The sequence below is a fragment of the Natrix helvetica genome, assembly GCF_964273705.1.
Source record: "Natrix helvetica genome assembly, chromosome: 1".
NCBI lineage: Eukaryota > Metazoa > Chordata > Lepidosauria > Squamata > Natricidae > Natrix > Natrix helvetica.
Window position 1 is genome coordinate 108,509,051 of NC_138548.1, and position 19,397 is coordinate 108,528,447.

At 39.2% G+C, this 19,397-nt stretch overlaps 1 protein-coding gene across 1 annotated transcript in view; it reads left to right on the plus strand.

Moving 5' to 3' along the window:
* Positions 1-1,587: 1,587 nt before the first annotated feature.
* The window catches only part of OSBPL5 (oxysterol binding protein like 5), a 140,098-nt gene continuing 122,288 nt past the window's right edge, over positions 1,588-19,397 (plus strand). The window contains exon 1 of the mRNA XM_081942309.1: positions 1,588-2,201. The gene's annotated coding sequence lies outside the window, so the exon portion shown is untranslated. The remainder of the gene's footprint in view (positions 2,202-19,397) is intronic.

Consider the following 19,397-nt stretch of genomic DNA (forward strand, 5'->3'; position numbering starts at 1 on the left):
CTTGAGTGAAAAGAGGCTCCTGCGTATTTCATGTGATTAAAATGAAAGAAGCCAGTCCTTTTCCCTCTATAATCGCCAAGAGAAGGGAGAAGCGATGTTGGGATGATGATGCAAATTGAACTGGGATTTTCTGCTTTTTTGTGGTTGTTTGGACTTTTGTCTTATACCTTATATTAAGCCTATTTTAAAGCAGAGATAGTATTTGTCTACTTCAAAACAACAAAAAAATATGCCACATATAACTGTTGGGAGACCCATGAAGGAATTTGGGGCTTCATGCAATACCGGGGGACCGTAGTGTTGTTCATAGTTTCCCAAGATGAATTTACTTGAGCACCAAATATAGTTGATTTTGTATTCCATTCTCATCAGATTTCAAAATGCTGACCACCTTGATTTTGTTGCTACTTACATAAGTAGCATACAACTTCTCCTAGCAGACTCCAGGAAAGAAACTGATGTTGCAACTTCACAGCATCATGCAACACATGGGCCCAACTCTGCATTCCAAGATCCCTGCGAAGTTATAAATGCAATTATAGAACATTAAAAAAAAATCATAACCGATCTTGAAATTGCAAACTTACCTACTGCTTACCCTGCATTTGTAATGCTATACTGCAAGCTGATATTTCCAAATAAGCTTTTCTCAGGTACGCGCGGGATAGATGTGGCTGATGACAGACAGTAGGTTAGATTGCCCTGTCCCTTTTCCGCTCGGTTATTGGAGGAAGGAGGTCTTTCACTTTTTTTTTCTTGCCATGCGTTTCCTCACTATTTCTTCCACCTTGTTTTTTTTTCTTCTTTCCAGAAAAAAAACCCATGAGAAAGAAATCTGAATAACGAACTGCACAATACCCTTTTTCTGCGATAATTTTCGGAACTCTGTCTTGAAGGCTTCCTAAGAAGAGGCTGAATTCCAAACATTATCGGAGAAACACCCTTGAGAAAGCACTCTCGAGCTTTCTAATGGCACTTCCTTCTCCCACAATTCACCAACACGCGTGGGGCATTTCGCCTGCGAGAGGCCTTTCGGTGCCTCTCGAAAGACGCTGCAAAGCCAGCGTGGCTGCGTGGTTCCTGGCCAGAATCTTCTGTTTCTACATACATTTCCATTCATATGTTCTTCTTAACCAGGACCAGCTTTTTCGACCTTGTATGTCCGGTAGAGGGTAGCAAGTCCTTTATTTGCTCGATTCTGCTATTTTCTATTCTGCGGGCTTTCAAGCCCTGGAAGCACAACAGAGGGAGTCTCTGAGGAAGGGCAGCCAGCCTAAAGCTCCTTTTATCCCCCCTCGCTGGCTGTAGGAAACCGCTTTCCCAACAGAGGAAAGGCATTTTAAAAAAACACCCTTGATTCATGTTTATGCTCCTTTTAGACACTGAATGACTAACGTTTATATTCCTTTCGGTTAAGTCCTGCCTCTTTCACAGTTACGCGATTAAAGCCGCCTCGGCTTTTAAAAAAAATCCATTCCAGAACATAATGTTCCCTCCCGGATTTTATTTACCACCTCTCTCTCTCTCTCTCTCTCTCTCTCTCTCTCTCTCTCAAACACACACACACACACACACACACAAAAAAAACACAGACACATACGGGCGCGCGCTGTCTTCCTGACGTGGTTGGGTTTAAGTCTTGTGGTATTTCCTGCTCCCGAGACTCCTCGAAACAGCTGCTCTGCTTTTTAGACTGGCAACGCTGGTCTCCCCAACCCTCCCCAATCTGTTGCTCCGCTTGCTCCCAAAAGTAGAGCTCCCAGTCCAGACGGGGAGCTCCGGACCTCGCCTTTGGCGGGCAGGAGACGGAGAGAAAAGATAAAGAAAGAAAGGGGGGGAAAAAAGCCCGGGCTGCTGTTGCGCGTGCTGAGTTGCGGCTTAACTCCCCCGCCCTCCCAGCGCAGCAGCGGGCTGGGTGGGTGAGAAAGTGAGTGACAATTTGCAGGGTGGGAGTGGGAAGTCCGAAGCAAAAGGGCTTTTCTCGGAGCGGCGGCTGAGCGGGCAAGCTGGGAAGTCGCCAGCCCGAGAAACCGGGCGCCGTCGGCCGACCATGAGTGGCTCTACGAGGAGATGCTGCTGGCCGACAAATTTGGGACTATGGTGAGGCGCCGCGGAGCAGAAGAAGGGAGCGGGTGTTCTGGTCGCCGGCAGGAATTGGGACGCGGGGGATCCTGGGCTGCCTCTGCCAGCGCGCCGAGGAGGTAAGAAGCAGCGGCGGCAGCAGCAGCAAAGGGCGCCTTTTTCTTTCCCCTTTTTGTTTGCCAAGAGCGCAGCTGCTGGGTGCCTGAGCGGGTCTTGCGATGTTGCCAATAAAGGATTCCATTTCTTCGGGCTTCCTTCGCGGGTGTAAAAAAAAAACACAACTAACCCCAAACCAAATCTTGCTCCCACTCTCGCTTTTTTGGGGGGGGGGAGAGAAGTGGAAGCTGGTGGGAAAGAAAACGCCGAGCTTCGTGAGAAATGAAGTGCGTAGGACACAGTAACAATAGCAACCTTAATGAAGCTCCAGGGCCTCAAACCGATATTTAATATTGCATAAGGATTAGGGCTTTTTTTAAAAAAAAAAGCCGTTTCTCCCAGCCACGAAAATATTAACGCTGTTCCTCATTAGTTAGCGAAAATGGAGGAAGGGGGGACAATCGGGAAGGTTCAGTTTGTTGCCGAGATGTGAATGTTACCTGCCCAGGAATTGGAACATGGAGAGAAAGATTTTTTTGGGGGGGGGGGGAAGCGCGATTCACAAAAAAAAATCTCACTCGGTGCAACCCTCATCGTAATAAAGACCAGACCTGCACTTTGCTGCAGCCAACACGTGTTCGGTTTTCAGAGCATTAAAACCAGGCCCATAGTACTTTCTGGAATAAAACAAGGCCACAATTTTAAAATACTCATTAAAAAAACAAACACCTACGCGCGCACCCCATCCTAAAAAGAATTGCTACCTCTGTCCAAAAGTAATGGCTTGGCTTAAAAAAAAGGGGGGGGGTATTTTTGCTAAAAAGCATATTGATAATAGAAGCAACAGTGACTTTCCTTACAGAATAAAGAGTTTGCAATATAGTCAAAGTGCTTGAATTCAGAAGGCCTGCAGTAAAAAAGGGTTAACAATAAAAATTTCCATTTTGGTTTTTTTTTTGTGAAAACAAGACATGGCATAATGTATTTTGTTTTTACATAATTGCATGGTTGCTTGCCTTTCTTTTGTTTTCCACAGTGTGTCCTAACAATTTTAGTTTTCTTGTATCAATGGCAGATAGTATTAAATCATTAAGGCTTGCTTATGACTTTTGCATTAAACAGCAAACATAGATCATTTTGATGAAATTAGGTGATCTTACAGGTTATTTTAAAATGCAAATATTTTTTCTTTGATTTGAATGCCACAGCAGATTAAAAATAAATTTTCCTTGTACACTACAATATACTTGAAAATAAACCAGAGGGTCTTGGAATACAATCCTTGGAAAATAGGAAATATGTGTTTTAGATCTGAGAGCCAAGGTAACTTAATATTTTGTACACAGCCTGGGCTAGACCTGGATGCCCTGAGAACATTAGTATTTTTGTTACATTTTAGGTTTTATTAGTAGGACTGATGGCATGTCAGAAGAAGTTAGTTTTTCACCTAGCAACTGAGCAATTAAGATTCCTAATGAAGTGAAAGGTAGATTTAGTCAGACCTAATTATTCTTGGCAAGCAGAGCTCTTCTGTAGAGCATGACATGAACAATCTGGTGGATGATCCTCCTTTCAGTCACTTGTGATACTGGCTGAGAGGGGCTCAAGGGGATGGTGGATAGTCTGTTTAAATTTAAGTTATACTTTCCCCTGATGTCTTGAGATGCTTCTACAAAAGAGGCAAACAAAGAAAAATGAATTACAGATGGGTTTTTCTGTTTTTTAATGATTATTCCTTGGAAATACTTGATAATTTATAAGATGCTGCTCTTTTTGTAAATGGCAGTTTTGAGTCCTCCAAAACATTTGCTCTTTGCTTATGATGGCCCAGCATAAGCTCTACCTACCACATGGTATGATGTAATGCAGGATCCAATCTGGCTCGGTCACTGAGACCAGAGGTTTAGATTTTCAAGCTTTTTCTGTAATATGCTGTAATCTTGTGAGGCTGATCGACTGAAGGAGACAAAATCTGAAAACAATTGCACAATTTTTCTTACTTGTGTGTTTGAAGCCTTACCTCCACTTACAATAACTGGAAGCACATAGCCACAGAGGGACAGAATGACAAAAGCAGCCTGGTGGCATTGCGACACAAAACCTGCCTTTTTTCATGTGCATTGTGATATGACATTGTATGCACATACAAAACAGGCGACCCTTGTACAACAAATGTACTGCTGCTTTTGTCATTCTGATGAAAGCTGCAACCTCCTGAGAAGCCCACCAGTGGGTCTTATAGGAAAAGGGACAGTGTCTAAAATCTGTCATGCTGTTCACTGGCCAGCTTTCATAGTTCCCAAAACGATAATTGGTAATTTAATGATGGTTTATGAACTCATGAACACTATTAGATGATTTCCAGCTGAAGGAACTTTCGAGGATGCTTTGCCCTTAAACTATTTTTTTCTTTCATGAAATTATCAAGGCTATTTTGAAGAAGATCAGTTTCTCAGATGGATTGAAAATGTCCTGGCCTATGGCCCTTTGTCAAAATAATGCTGTGTTATGAAATCATCTACTAAATAGATTTTATAAAGGAATTTGGTTCCTTGCTTGATTTATAGAACAAAACCAAATATTAAGTGGATGGATGAGACTAATGAACTTTCAAACAGAAAAAAGGAGAACACACTTAATCTTGGATATAATACCATAATGAGTAAAATTAGATAATACCTAGAAGAGGGTGGATGTGTATGAAAATAGGCCTCATGTTATTTTTCATTATTTTCATACTGTCACCTTTGAAATATAGTAGATGCTTGGTCTTGCATTGTTGCAGTGTTGGCATAACTTAACTTGAATGTTTGTGGTTTCCCCCCACACATTTCTTCTTCAGGCAATGTCCAAATACAGTCTCCACCACTTCAACATATGAATAGGATATAAGGAGAGCTAGTTTGGTGTAGTAATTAAGGCATTGGATTTAAAACTGGGAGACAGAGTTCTAGCCTCGCTTCGGCACAAAGCAAGCTAGGTAACTGAGCCAGAAACTTTCTCTAAGCCCTAGAAAGCAGGCAAATCACCTGCCAAAAATTCTTGTCCAGGCAGTCGCCAGGAATAAACTCTGAATTGAAGGCAACAGCCATCAAAACAAAGACATAACAACAAACTCTGTGAAAATAGGATTTAAGCAGGAAATGTTACAATATTTTTCTTTCTTTCTTTTTTCGTTTCTGTTATAATTTTGCACCAAATCAATTAAAACCGATTTCGTTGTATTTAAGTACAATGACAATGAAGATTATACTTATAATCTACTTTTTGTATTGTTTTCTGCAGAGTACAATCCATGCTTAAACTTGGATTCCTTTAGAACAGTGTTTCTCATCCTTGGCGACTTTAAGTCCTGTGGACGTCAACTCCCAGAATCCCCCAGCACAGCTGGCTGAGGAATTCTGGAAGTTAACATCCACAGGACTTAAAGTCGCCAAGGTTGAGAAACACTGCTATAGAATAAATCAGAAGAGCAAAGGTGGTTTTGGAACCTGCATGTAATTCATGTTGGAGATCTGATATCATCAAGGCCGAATAGGTTGTAGCATTACAATATGGCATCTGGGAATTTAAATCAACTCTGTGATCTACCTTTAATCACTCTGTTAATTCAGTAGATTTAAAAAGCATGGCACCTTCAGCAAAGGAAAAGAAAACAGAAGTAACTGACAGGTTCAAGAACTAGAAAGACAAAATTCTACTATTATGAATAGACTTCCATTGCCTGCCTTTGAGAACCTGTGTTTCTTGTAGTTGGTGATTTGCTATTAATTTTAAAACGTGACCACATTTCTACACATAGCGAATAAAAAATATTTGTTTTTCATATTTGGATGTTGCTTATTATTTTGAAAACTTTGTGTTAGCCTGAAAAAAATATTCATAATATAACATTTGGAATATTTCTTATGAGTATCATGGTACTCTTGGCTTTGGTCTGATAGAAAGCTGAATTTAACAGCTCAGCAGGAGGATTTTTCCTTGGAAATAAATCATTTTCTATCATTTGAATCTGAGGCTTCTGTTCTTGATAGGTGTATCCTCTGTACTTGTTTCTCTATTTGCCTCTGGTTTTCTTTAGTTTGGCCAAAACACTATCGAAAATAATGTAAAATACAAAAAGAGTTTAGTTCCTTTCAACTTCTGTCATCGAATGGGGAGTTTTGTAGGTTTCTGGAGGTCGTTCTGAATAACTACTTTAAAAATGTTGTAATGAGTGTTTTTCTTTTTTCATTTCAGAAGACAGAGTTTCAATGTAGCCTAAAACCATAGCTCTTGGCATAACTTAACTTGAATGTTTGTGGTTTCCCCCACATACATTTCTTCTTCAGACTATGTCCAAATACAGTCTCCACCACTTCAACATCAGCCATTTTTGTTTCCATCTGTTTAAACAAAGGTGCTAGAGCTCTCTCTCTGAGAGAGATGAGTGGAGATTTTATATATATGTGTGTGTGTGTGTGTGTGTGTGTGTGTGGTAGTTGTTTATTTAAAAGTTCACAAGGTTTAAATGACCTATGTGTTAGCCTACCGTAATATATTTGGAATGTTTCTCAAGAAGCAATAGCAAATTATAGCAGCATTATTTATTAAACACTTGTATATCATCACAGTCAAAAAGGACTTTCAGTGACTCATATAAAAATACAATGTAAAACATACCCTACATAAAAATAAAAAATGAAACAACATTACAAAAATAGAGAATAAAAGATGACAAAAATGGCTCAAATCAAGAGAATGCTCACTACCCAAATACAAATCACCTTTACTCAGGCTTGGAGAGCAATACTATAGGGACTTATGGAAACCCTACAAAGAGGGCCAGCCAAATTGAGGCTATTCCAAATTGAGGCTATTCCATAACATTGGTGCTGCAACAAAAAAAAAACGGTATTTCCTTGTCTCAGTTTCCCGCTGGTATTAAAAGTCACCAAAATATCAAGCAAGACTAGGAGAAGCACACATTCCCCCATCCAGGTCCTAACACAGGTCATCCAGGAGAGTGATAGATCATATCTATCCCAAAACTGGCCCTGGACCTAATTGAAAAAGGTCCATACAATCTGTTTCCTTTAAAGGGTTGCAATGTTGATCCCCTGCCACCATTTCAGTAACCTTCCCCCAACAGGGAGAGTTGAAGCGGGTTGGTAGTTGTCAAATGCTACTGCAGGGATCCCTAACCCCTGGTCCATGGACTGGCACCTAGCCGTGGCATGCCAGAAACCAGACTGTGCAAACAAGCGAAGCCCCATCCGCAGCATGCAGGCAGTACATGAAATCACACATACTCCGATCTGTGGAAAAACTCCATGGAACTGGTCCCTGGTACCCCAAAGTTCGGGGACCGCTGTGCTACTGGGTCTGGGATGGCATCTTCAGGATGGAGTCCAAGATAGCAGAGAAACATGATGCTCCAGTTAGCACTAAAGACTGTCCATAAGGAACCAAAGCTATAGCAAATTCTAATGACTTAATTGGCAAAATGTGCAAACTAAGCATAGCAGCCAGGTGGCAAATCATAAAAATGTTTTTTTTTCCTCCTGTAGATAGTTCATTGCCCTAGACCAGTGTTTCTCAATCTTGGCAACTTTAAGACCTGTGGACTTCAACTTCCAGAATTCCCCAGCCAGCATGGCTGGCTGGGGAATTCTGGGAGTTGAAGTCCTCAGGTCTTAAAGTTGCTAAGTTTGAGAAACACTGCCCTAGACAAAGCCACTTAAGTAAGCATGATTTGCCTTACTTATCACCATAATGTCAGCCCAGACATGGACACATACTCATGCCTGGTTGGATATATTTCTAGTTGTCTTCTATCTACCTCCACCATATTAGTGAAGAACAGTATTGTGTCATCTTAGCAAAGCTGAATAACGCTTAAAATATTAATTTGGAAACGCTCATGGCCAACATGATTATCTTGGCTGTATGACTAGTAGAGGTTCTAAGTGATTTTGGTTTAATTTTCATTTCTCTTTATCTTGTGATGCTTATCTGTTCTAATGTTCAGCACTGAATGTGTCTGCTTAGCCTACCTTTTCTCTTCTTAGGGAGTTATAGAATTGGCAGGTACCAAAGGTCATCAAGTACAATCCCTTGCACATTGCAGGATTTACAGTCTCCCAATTCATGACTATTTAGCCTTTTGTTTGAAAATCACCAGTGAAAAAGGGAAAAAAACCATTGTGGTAATCTGTTCCACTGATTCATAGTTCTTACTATCAAAAAATGCTTTACCAATACATTTATTTTGGAGACAAAGGATAGAATCATTTAGACATAGGATTTATAATATGATAGTTACTGTAAGTTACGACTTTGTAGAAGCCCATAGGTATGAGTAGGCATAATCACTGACAACATAAGCCTAGATATGTGATGTGAAAAATTGTTATCATTACAAGAGGATGGATAGAATTTGAAATATACCATCCATTTTGATCTGACCTAAATTTAATTGTGACTCTAGGCAAAGGGATAGTACTACATCAGAATTAACACCATTGATTTGGAAGGACACTGCAAATGAATATCCCCTCTATTCTTATGGTTAGTCATTACACTAATTGATTATGTACCATCTAATCAGTATCAACTAACAACATAGATAGATTTTCTTCATGATGATCTGTTCCCAACCTTGTTCTTCAAGACTTTCAGGCATGTATCCATCACTATTATAATTGAGTTGGTCATTGGTTGTTGTCCTCTTTTGTTTACTATTACATTCTACCACATTATGGATTTTTCCAGGGAGCTAAATCTTTTTAAAATATGTCAAAAATGCAATCATTTGAGCCCAGTCATTTGTGCCTTGATTGGACTGGTTTGTTATATGAGCCATTTGTTTTTGTTTTGTACCTATTTATGGACAGATTATGAATTTTCTCCAGTACCAAATTTCAAAAGTGTCAACAATCATTCCATTCTTCTTCAAGGTCCAGCTTTCACTACCATAGTGTCCTAGGAGTACCATTAACTGCATTATTTTGATCTTTGCAGGTACATATATATCACAACATTTGAATATTTTTCACAAGGCTTTTGTTACTATTATACCAAGGGCTATTCTGCAAAATATTTCTGCTAGTTCTTTTACTGTTGATTATCAATCTTAAAAAGCAGACCCTATTTACTACAGAGGTGTCAAACTCAAGGTCCAGGGCTGGATTCGGCCTACAGGGTGCTTAGATCTGGCCCATGGGGCTGCCCTGGAAACAGTGAAGGACTGGCCCACGGTACCTTTTCCTGTGAAAATGGAGCTCGGGAGGGCCGCCTGCAGCTCTCCCAAGCTCCGTTTTCCCTGGCGGGGTTGCAAGAGGTTGTCGCAGCTGAAAACAGACCTCGGGAGCCCGTTTTTCCTGGCAGAGCGCTTGGGCTACGACGAGTTGTCGAGTTGGCCACACCCATCCTGCTCTTTGATTGTACAACTGCAGTTTTCAGATCATTTGCATTTTCAGCTTTCAGAGTAGTTTCAGCAGTTATTAAACATGTCTTAACAAATTCTTCCATTATTTAAAAAAAAAGATTAAAGAGAAGTTTAAAAAGGCGTCTAGGTTTATTGTACTGCCATATAGTATGCATGGAAATTATGCATACCATAATGAGAGATTGTCAAAGAATTTGGATAGTCTTGAATTTTATGAAAAATTAGAGACATGGCAAAATTGTTGGGGCTTCTTGGCTAGTCCAGAGTATCTGGTTATGGGAATGCATACATTTCGTAGAAGTTTAACCACTATATATAAGTTGTTAACTAAAGGTCTCTGAGCTATACATGCCAAAATGGCAACAACCTTGCAGATGCCTATAATCATGGGTCTTAAAATAGGGTTGCAGATGTTTTGTAACGTGGACTCCCACACTTTTCCTTGGTAAAATTACAGTCAAAAAAATTGGTAGAGTAATATTTACAAATCCAAATTTGTGCTGAAGTGATAGTAATTGCAAATCTATACCATAGAATTACAAAGGTGGAAGAGGCTATTTAGGTCAAGTCAAAGTCCTGCCAAGTACAAAAATCTAAATTAAAGCATCCACCAACAGATGGTTGTCCAAATTCTTGAATGTATCAGTGAAGAGGAGCATACCATCTCTCCAGCAAGTTGACTGTTGATGAAAGTAATTGCTATTAGTTTTAGGGCTTTTTTCCTTTAACTTTCGGTTCAAAGCTGGTTTACTGTAACTTTAATCCATTATTACATGCCCTGCATTTTGGAACAAGAAAGAGCAGTTCTTGATCTTATTCTGTGTGCCATTCTTTTAAGTATTTAAAGAGTGTAATTCTATCTGTTTAGTTTTCTTTTTTTCCTCATGACTAAACATATACAATACCTTTAAGGTGTCTTTCTAGGACTTGGTTCTAATTTTCTAATTAACCCTAATGACCTTGAATCTTTTCCCAGTTTCTCCAAATGCTTAAGTGTGGTTCCCAGAACCGTAACATTATTTTTTCTTCCTCATCACACTACTGCCTCATATTCAATTTTTAATCAACTATTATTCCAAGATCTCAGCAGATGGCAGCACTTAGCTTGTAAGACATGCAGGGCCAAACTAGATCAGTACTTTGATGGAAGACCACCGGGTTTGTAGACCAGGCTGGGACATTAAAAAAAAAAAACCCATAATGGAAGAAGGCAAGTGGCAAATCTGCATTACAGTGTTTCCAAGAGATTGCATGGTTGGGTCCATGTGGTTACCAATTGTTGGACCACACCCTATTCTTTATGTGCACGTTGGGTTTCTGTTTCCTAAGCAAAGAAGTTAAATTTGTCTTTGCTTAAATTTCATTCTTTTATTTTCAGTCATTTCTCTAACCTGTTAATATAGTTCTGGATTTTATTGTTTTTCTTCTCATGTATTTAGTATCTTTACTAATTTCCACTTTAGTGATACAGGGCATCAAATAAAATTTTAAAGTAAAATAATTTATTACCTCAAGATGAGTGGTAAGACTGTATGAATTGTTGTAAAGAAGATTAACTTTATTCTGCAGTTTGCTTTTGTTGTAAATGGACAGTTAAATTCATCAGAACATGTCAACTTCTTTTTTTTTGATAAAACAAATTATTTTCAAAAGAATTGATTTAGAGACATTGAATGAATTGATGGACTGTTCTCTATATTCTTTTATTGTTTCTCACTTTAAAAATGATAAGATGCCCAGAATCTTATTAATCAGGAAACTACCAAGTTAAATTAAGTTAAAGATGTGTTTGATTTTCTATACAGCAAACTCTTGCTTTAAGTAAAACAGAATTTCTGTGTTCTTTTCTTGCTGTCTTCTGGTTGTGTTGCATAAATACTATGAAATCTTCTGGTCTCCTTTGAAATATTCTCGGAAACATGAATATTTGCATAGGCTTTGATTAGTTACGATCAGTTACTTTTGTCCTAGTTGTACGGAAATAAAAATGACCAGGGTAATGATAAAAAAATACATACAAGTATTGTTGGAGCTAGTGGAAAAGAGGAAGACTATCTAATTCCCAAGGGGGCATGAATCATCTTACTTTGTCTCCCCCTCTGACTGCAAAATGATTTTATAGTTATGTGAAATATGCCTTTTAGTTATTTATATCTCTTGAGACTAATAAAAAGCCCTCTAATGTTTTATTCATTTACAACCAGGTTATTGCTTCATTGATTGCTATAACAAAAGGGAGTTTGACATTCTATGGAAGCCAGGAATGTATAGGTCTAATTGCAGTTATTATAGGAAGGAATGTATAGATCTTATTGCAATTCCTGCCCTTTGGAATAATCTCTCTTCAGAGATTTTTGTGTCTTTTATCCTTATTGCTGTTTAGGAAACTATTGAAGACCTGGTTGTTCTGTGCCTTGAGGCAGGGTGATTATGGAGCCCCTTTTATTCCTTTTGTTTGTTTTGAGTATTTTGCTCTTCTGGTCAGTTGTATTTTTATGATAGGTAGACAGAAAGGTTTCTGATTGTAAGTCATCCAGAATCATTTGGCAGTTGGGTGGCCTATTTATTAAATAAACAATATTAATATTAGATTGATGCCAATAAACTGCTTTTTCTTCTGAATGTCATGCTGGAATTTTTGATTGTGAGGAATTAAGGAAACAGTTTGCACATTTCATTCAGTAGATTTTCGAAGCTACTCAGTGCAAAAGCTTGTTATTCAAAGTAAGTGATGTGGTACAGTGGTGGGTTCTAAATATCTTTAATACTGTTTTGGGCGTGCTCCCACGCAACTCTTCTGCGCATGCGCAGAAGTGTCCAGGCGGGTAGGCGGGGCCTCCTGCCGCCGCTACTACTGGTTCAGCCGAACTGGGAGCAAACCACCACTGATGTGGGAGAATTAAATCAACAGGATCTCTACAGAAGTGTTTTCCAGTTTCCATGACCTTGAAATCTTGTATGCTTACTTTGTTCATTTTTAATCACTAGGAAGGAAGTAGGATGAGACCCTTCAGAGGAGTATTTTAACATGTTATCAGATTTTCAGTAAATCACTGAGATGGAAAAAGCTGCTGTGTCAGATACTAAAGCCTTAAAAGGATGATGTGATAGCACTCTTGGATTTAATACTGGACCAGCAGGTTCATTTTGATAAGCTGTTGGCACAAACATGGCACAGAATACGTTGCTTGCTTATAAGACTAATCCCCTTTTGATCTCTGGCAAGTTGATCTTAAATAAAACCGACACATAACTGCTTCTGTTGCACATAATACATGATAACAAGGAAAGAAGTTACTTGTCGTGCTAATGCTGAAACCTGTAAATATATTTGATAAATTTAATATAAAGGGTATCAGAGTATAGTAAATACTGCCCTGTAAAAAGGGTAAGCATGGAGGACAGAAGTATAAGTTTGGCAGAAATGTCTTCTCTGTATATTTGTATCCACTGTTGACTAGTAAAGTCCGGGAAGTGGCTGCATCAAACCTTGAGAGCATAAGATGGTGTCAGTGCTTCAAGGAATTGTCCTTTGTTCTCACAGATATGCATACGTATCTCTTGGTTTCTCCATAGTGAGAGGGAGGAGTATCCAGGATGGGTTGACCTTGTCCTCTCGTTGATTGGACTGAGTCAGATAAGCTCTTTGGGACACGCCCTGGTCACCAGGTACCACCCAGTTATTGACTCAGTCCACTCAATGGACAATTGACCATTCTAGATCTCCAGTAACTTGGAAATAAATAGGAAAGAATTGGATCCACGAATTTTGCCTCCCTGTACCATGTTACAGCCTCCTCCTGGAGCACCCAGACCCTCAATGGCTCCAGTTGACCGCTTGGCGCTTGAGCGGAGCATCCTGAGGAAAGACCTCTTCTCCCCCAAGGTTATACAGACCATCCAGGCCACCCGCAGACCCTCCACGGAGCGCATTTATGGCGCTACATGGCGTGCCTTCTCCACATGGTGCAACTCCCAGGGGCATGATCCAATCCAAGTCACGGTTCCACAAATTCTGGACTTTGTCCAGGTGGGCCTGGACAGGGGGTTAGCGCCCAACACAATTAGGAGACAGGTCTCAGCCATCTCATCAGTTCTCCTGTGCGGCAGGAATCAGAGCTTGACTCACCACCCCATGGTCAGGCGATTCCTCAGGGGGGCTTCCAACCTCAAACGGTCCACGGTACACAGGTACCCTTCCTGGGACTTGCATAAGGTATTGGACGCTCTGACAGGCACTCAGTTTGAACCTTTACGAACGGTTTCACTTAAGTTTTTGATTCTTAAGGTGGCCTTCCTGGTGGCCATCATCTCCGCCAGGTGGATATCCGAGCTGCAAGCGCTGTCCACCAGGGAGGATCTCTGCGTCTTCCACCAAGACAGAGTGGTACTACGGTTGGACCCATCCTTCATCCCCAAGGTGTGCTCCTGCTTCCATCGCTCGCAGGAGTTGATCTTGCACAACTTCTGTCCAGATCCTTCTCACCATTAGAGAAGAAGTGGCACACTCTGAACGTAAGGAAGGCTCTGAGGATCTACCTCAGAAGAACCAGGCCAAACAGGAAATCCGAAGCCCTGTTTGTCTCCTTCCAGCCGGGATTTCTGGGAAACAAGATGACTTCCACCACCATAGGCAGGTGGTTGCGAACCTGTATTTCTACTGCCTACCAATCACTGGGCCTGCCGACACCAAGCCATATCACAGCTCTTTCCCCACGAAGCGCGGCTACTTCCACGGCCTGGGCCACGTAGGCCTCATTGGCTGAAATCTGCAGGGCAGCCACGTGGCCTTCCTCCTCACCTTTGTAAGGAACTATAAGTTGGACTCTTTTGCCTTGGCAGAAGCTTCATTCGGCCGCAGGATGTTACAGGCTGTTCACAGGGCAGGGGCCACGCCTCACCAGGCATAAGTTTGGGAGCATGTTCACCTCAGGGATCACCCTCCCTAAGGACGTGTAGGCTTTGGTACGTCCCATCCTGGATACTCCTCCCCCTCACTATGGAGAAAGGGTGTTGGTACTTACCTGATACACCTCTTCTCATAGGGGGGAGGAGTATCCAGTCCCTCCCTGACACGGTTATGTAACTAAGCGTTATGTTTGGTTGTTAAACGGTTATGTTGAAGGTTAAATCAATAAAGGCTTAAAACTGGAATAAGTCTGGAGTGAATGGTGCAACGAGTCGGATAGAGTTCTTTGCCGATAACTGGGTGGTACCTCATGACCAGGGCAAAGAGCTTATCTGACTCAGTCCAATCAATGAGAGGACAAGGTCAACCCATCCTGGATACTCCTCCCCCACTATGAGAAGAGGTGTATCAGGTAAGTACCAACGCCCTTTTTCAGTCCATTAATAAGGGATGCATCCAGACAGGCAGCCATTCAGTAACTTCTCTCAGGTATTTGTAGAGCTGCCCTTGATGAATGAATGGTTGATGTATCTCTAGAAGACCTAATGCTACTTAGAAGAAGAATTGTGCAGGTAGGAATTCCACAAGACCACAATCCTTTTGCAATCACTTTCTACTTGATTTCTGCTTGATTTTGTGGTGGTCCATGGTAGTATGAATGAAACTGTTTACAAATCAGTAATAAGCATAAATCAGTAACAGTAATGGTTTAGAATCTTGGTTTTTCAGAGTTCTGGTTATATAGAAATTTTTCAATGCTGCAGTGTCCCTGTACAAATGTTTCCTTTCTGTTTGAAAGCAAGGAGAGAAGAAGAGGACAGTGAGAATTGTCTATTATTTTCTTTTTGAACCATTTACTTAATGTCTTCTTGCACATCCAAATACAAAACTTCTTTCAGATAAAAAAAAAATTGGCAATATCAGTGCTGAAGTCTGCCATTAAACAGTGGGTTTTTTCCCCTAAGGCCATGTGGTCTTTAATGGTGAAAAAAATGCAATGATATTATTACCATTATTGTCACAGGAGACAATAACGTGATTCCCCAGCCTGTCTGTTGACGTAAACATGACATTGCAAAACTGCCCCATTTTTCCTTTGTGAGATTGAAAAAGATTGAGAAAACCCCTGAAAACTCAAGTCACGCTCTTGTGAACTGAATATGAATGAGTGTCATTACATTTTTGTCAGCTGAGAGTTATAAAAATGAATCACTGACTGACTCGTGCTACGGTGAATCTGTAAACCAGAAATATTTTTTTTACATAATCCTATTCATTTTTATTGGCTTTTTCCTCATTTAAACATGAAGTGTGCTGGGATTCCATTTGAACAACAATTTTCTCAGTTATTAAATAGTGGCATATACTGTACCTGAGGCAGTCTGCCATCTGTGACCAGTTTGAAAATGCAGTCCAAAACTAATTTCTTCCAAAAGGATTGAGAGCCAAATTCTAGAATAGTTTTCTCAGCTTCCTCAAATGATATAAACGTGAAATGTCTAATTTATCTTTGTACCTGTTACATAAACTGCTCATGTAATTGTGACTCAAGCAAATTCCAAACCAAAAATGATTGTATTATGATATTCACTTAAATTTATGGGAAAGGTTTGTATGCTCAAAACCTTGTAACAAAAGATTGGCTTTAAAGTATAAGTTTATTGATTTGGAAATTAAAAACAATTGCTTACTTTTGGCAAGTGTCCTTGACACTCCTTTAAATAATCTATTGGAGACTTACAACTGACATCATTCTCATGGGCCAATGAAGCATAAAATATATTAAATGATTGGTTCCTATAACCAAAGAAGGAACATAAATATATTTACTTTGATCTTTTCAACCTCAACTGTGAAAGGTATCAAAGAGGGAATAAAAAGGAAGAAAGAACTAGCAGCGAGAGTACATGTGAAAGATACCCACATGATATTCCTTCTATTTCTGATGGTGCAGGAAAGTGCTATTGAACATACATCCATAATAGTACTATCCACATATGAAAGGAAGCATCAGTAACTCAATTGAGTGGGAAGAAGTGAAAGAATTTTAGTAGGAGGGAGGAGAGAATGGAGTAACAAGACCAACTAAAAAGAATCCTGGATGCAACCATTCTGATTGTGGTATTTTAAGTTCCACTTATGTTACAGAACATCAAATATTACACTGATAAAATTATTGCATATTGGACATTAATACAATTGAGCGAATTCGGAAGTACTTTATAAGAAAACTCTTGCATTCTTCCGTCCATATGGCTACTAGGCTTGAAATTGTTGATTTGGATAGTTTAGAAGTGTGACGCTCTTGGTAAGATTTAGGTATTGTATACAAAATTGTACATAGTAACGCTTTGCCTGTAAATGACTTTTTTTTTATCGTAATGTAACGTGTGCAAATAACCCCTTTAAACTTAATGTAAACTCCTCTAAACTTGATTGTAAAAAATTCAATTTTTGAATTTTGAAGTCTGGAATATCTTAATCTGATTCAATTGTCTCAGCGATTAACTTTCAGTTTTAATACTAACTTAACTTCTGTGGATCTTGGTCCATAATTAAAAGGTCTGTAAGGGCATGTGTAAGTGCATTGGCATCCCTATCATCCCTGTCACATTTCGATTTTTTATTTTCTTTAGTTGAATTTGTAATTTTTGTTTGACAAATAAAATAAAACAAAACAAAGTATAATAATAGTACCAACATTCTATTTTTATGATAGATGAATATTGGCTTTGGTTATCCAAAATTATCATAATTATTCAAGAATTTTAATCTCACTTTTCCTCTCCAGAAATGGAGATGTTCACAGGGGTTTATAGTCATATATATGATGATGATGATGATGATGCCTTATCTTCAGGAAACTAAAAACAGAAGTAGCAAAAACAAACATACTATCAAAATGAGGTTTGAAGCAATGTCAGAAGTCCGCATAAAAATAAATATTGATTTTCCATTACTTCCATTTGAAACATTCCTGATTTGCTTTCATGGTTCTCTTCAAACATGACACTACTAATTTCATCTAACTTTCAGAAAACTATGAACTTAAAAGAAATAAGTCATCTGTTTTTAAATTATTTTCAAAGCTCCTTTTAGGCTACTTAACTGAAACAATTCATGTTAAAGGATTGGTACTGTATCTCTTGTTTGGAGCTGGGGACAATGTCCTGGGGCTGAATGAGTTGATAAAACCCTGGTTCTACACTTTGGGGGTGGGGGGGGTGGGAATAAAGACTTTAGCTATTATCCGTGACATTACATTTATATTGTACATTGGGCCTTTAGTGTTGCTGTTGCTGATAGAGAATGGTCAAGATCTATTTAAATCTGAAATAAGAGAACATCTGCTAAAGGTTCTCCTGTGGCCTAAAAAGGAAACTATCATACAAAGTTACCAACTAGTCAGATGACTTGTTCCTGTTCTTCTAATTAAAAGGGCAGATTTCTTTATGAGCAGAACTTCATTATGATTTATCTGAGAGAACATAGTCGTCTATGCCACTTGCCCTCCTTGTCAAGATTTTCCATTGACAGTTTTTGGATTACAACTTTTTTCTTCCAAACTCTGCAACTTCTTTATACAATCTGTTTTATAGATTGCACATTTATTTGGCATAATGCTAAGCAACTCTAGTGAGTTATTTACGGAGGCTGGAATGCAGCACAGTTGACCCTGTGCTAGTAGAAACTCATTTCATAGGGAGATGCTCATCCCTCAAGCCTGTGTTTATATCTGTGGGAAGCTCTGCAAGAATATATAAGATATTAGCAGTAAATTCCAGTTATAACTTTTTGGGGATGACTCAGCTAACTCCAAAGCTCTTTCTATCTGATGACTTGTTGCTGTGCTCCAAACCCTATTAAGATGGGTATCTAAATCTCACTGAATCAATGCAGAATAGGTAATCTTCAGAAAACCTGGGCTTAATGTGTTGCATATTCATGCAAAAATGAATTCCATGTGGGGTAAGAGGTTACTGGAAAAGCTGTTAGACTACCCATCATTATTTGAGCTATTCTCAGATGCCCCATTCCCACCTGCCTTCCAGGGCTTTACAAATGTAAAACATACCCTGATTAGTTCTTGTTTGTTTGTTTGTTTTGTTTTATTGGATTTATATGCCGCCCTTCTTCTAAGGGACTCAGGGCGGCGTACAGCATTAAAAAACACATATTACAAAACTTAAAAGAAAATTAGAAACAATCCAAGAAACAAACCGAATTAATATAATATATAATTATATATTAATATCTTGTAATTATAATTAATTAATTAATTAATTATTATAATTAATATCTTGTGTTTCTGAGTGTGGAAAAAAAATGCAGATTACATTATGGATTTAAAACTAACCCAGTATTGCCAGGAACTTTAAACAGGTTGCTGAAAGAACATAAAATATAGCAGCAGACACAACAGTGATACAGAACCTGCTTATCGTGTGCCTTCATAGAGTTCTCTTTTTTCTTTTTTAGATAAGCCATGCCTGGTTAGGTAATTTGCACACACAAAACAACAACTCATTCAGTACTCAGCCAAGTTCTAATAATAGGGTTGTATCATTGGTTGTATAATGTAAAACAGAGGATTTATTGCTGCCACCAGTAATTATAAATAGAACTGGTAACACAGTTAATTTTAAGGAGGTTTGATTCATTGTTTCTCCTGGGTTAGAGGTGCAATCTTCATCCATGGTTTAACATAAAACAAGTATCATAATTAGCACAACCCTCTTAATATATCCACATAATATAAATGTCCATGCTTATAATACACAAAACAAAGTTGAGAAATCCTCTCTTGATCACTAAAGATGATTGACTTACAGAGCCAGTTTGGTGCAGTGGTGAGGGTGCTGGTCTAGAAACCAGGAGGCT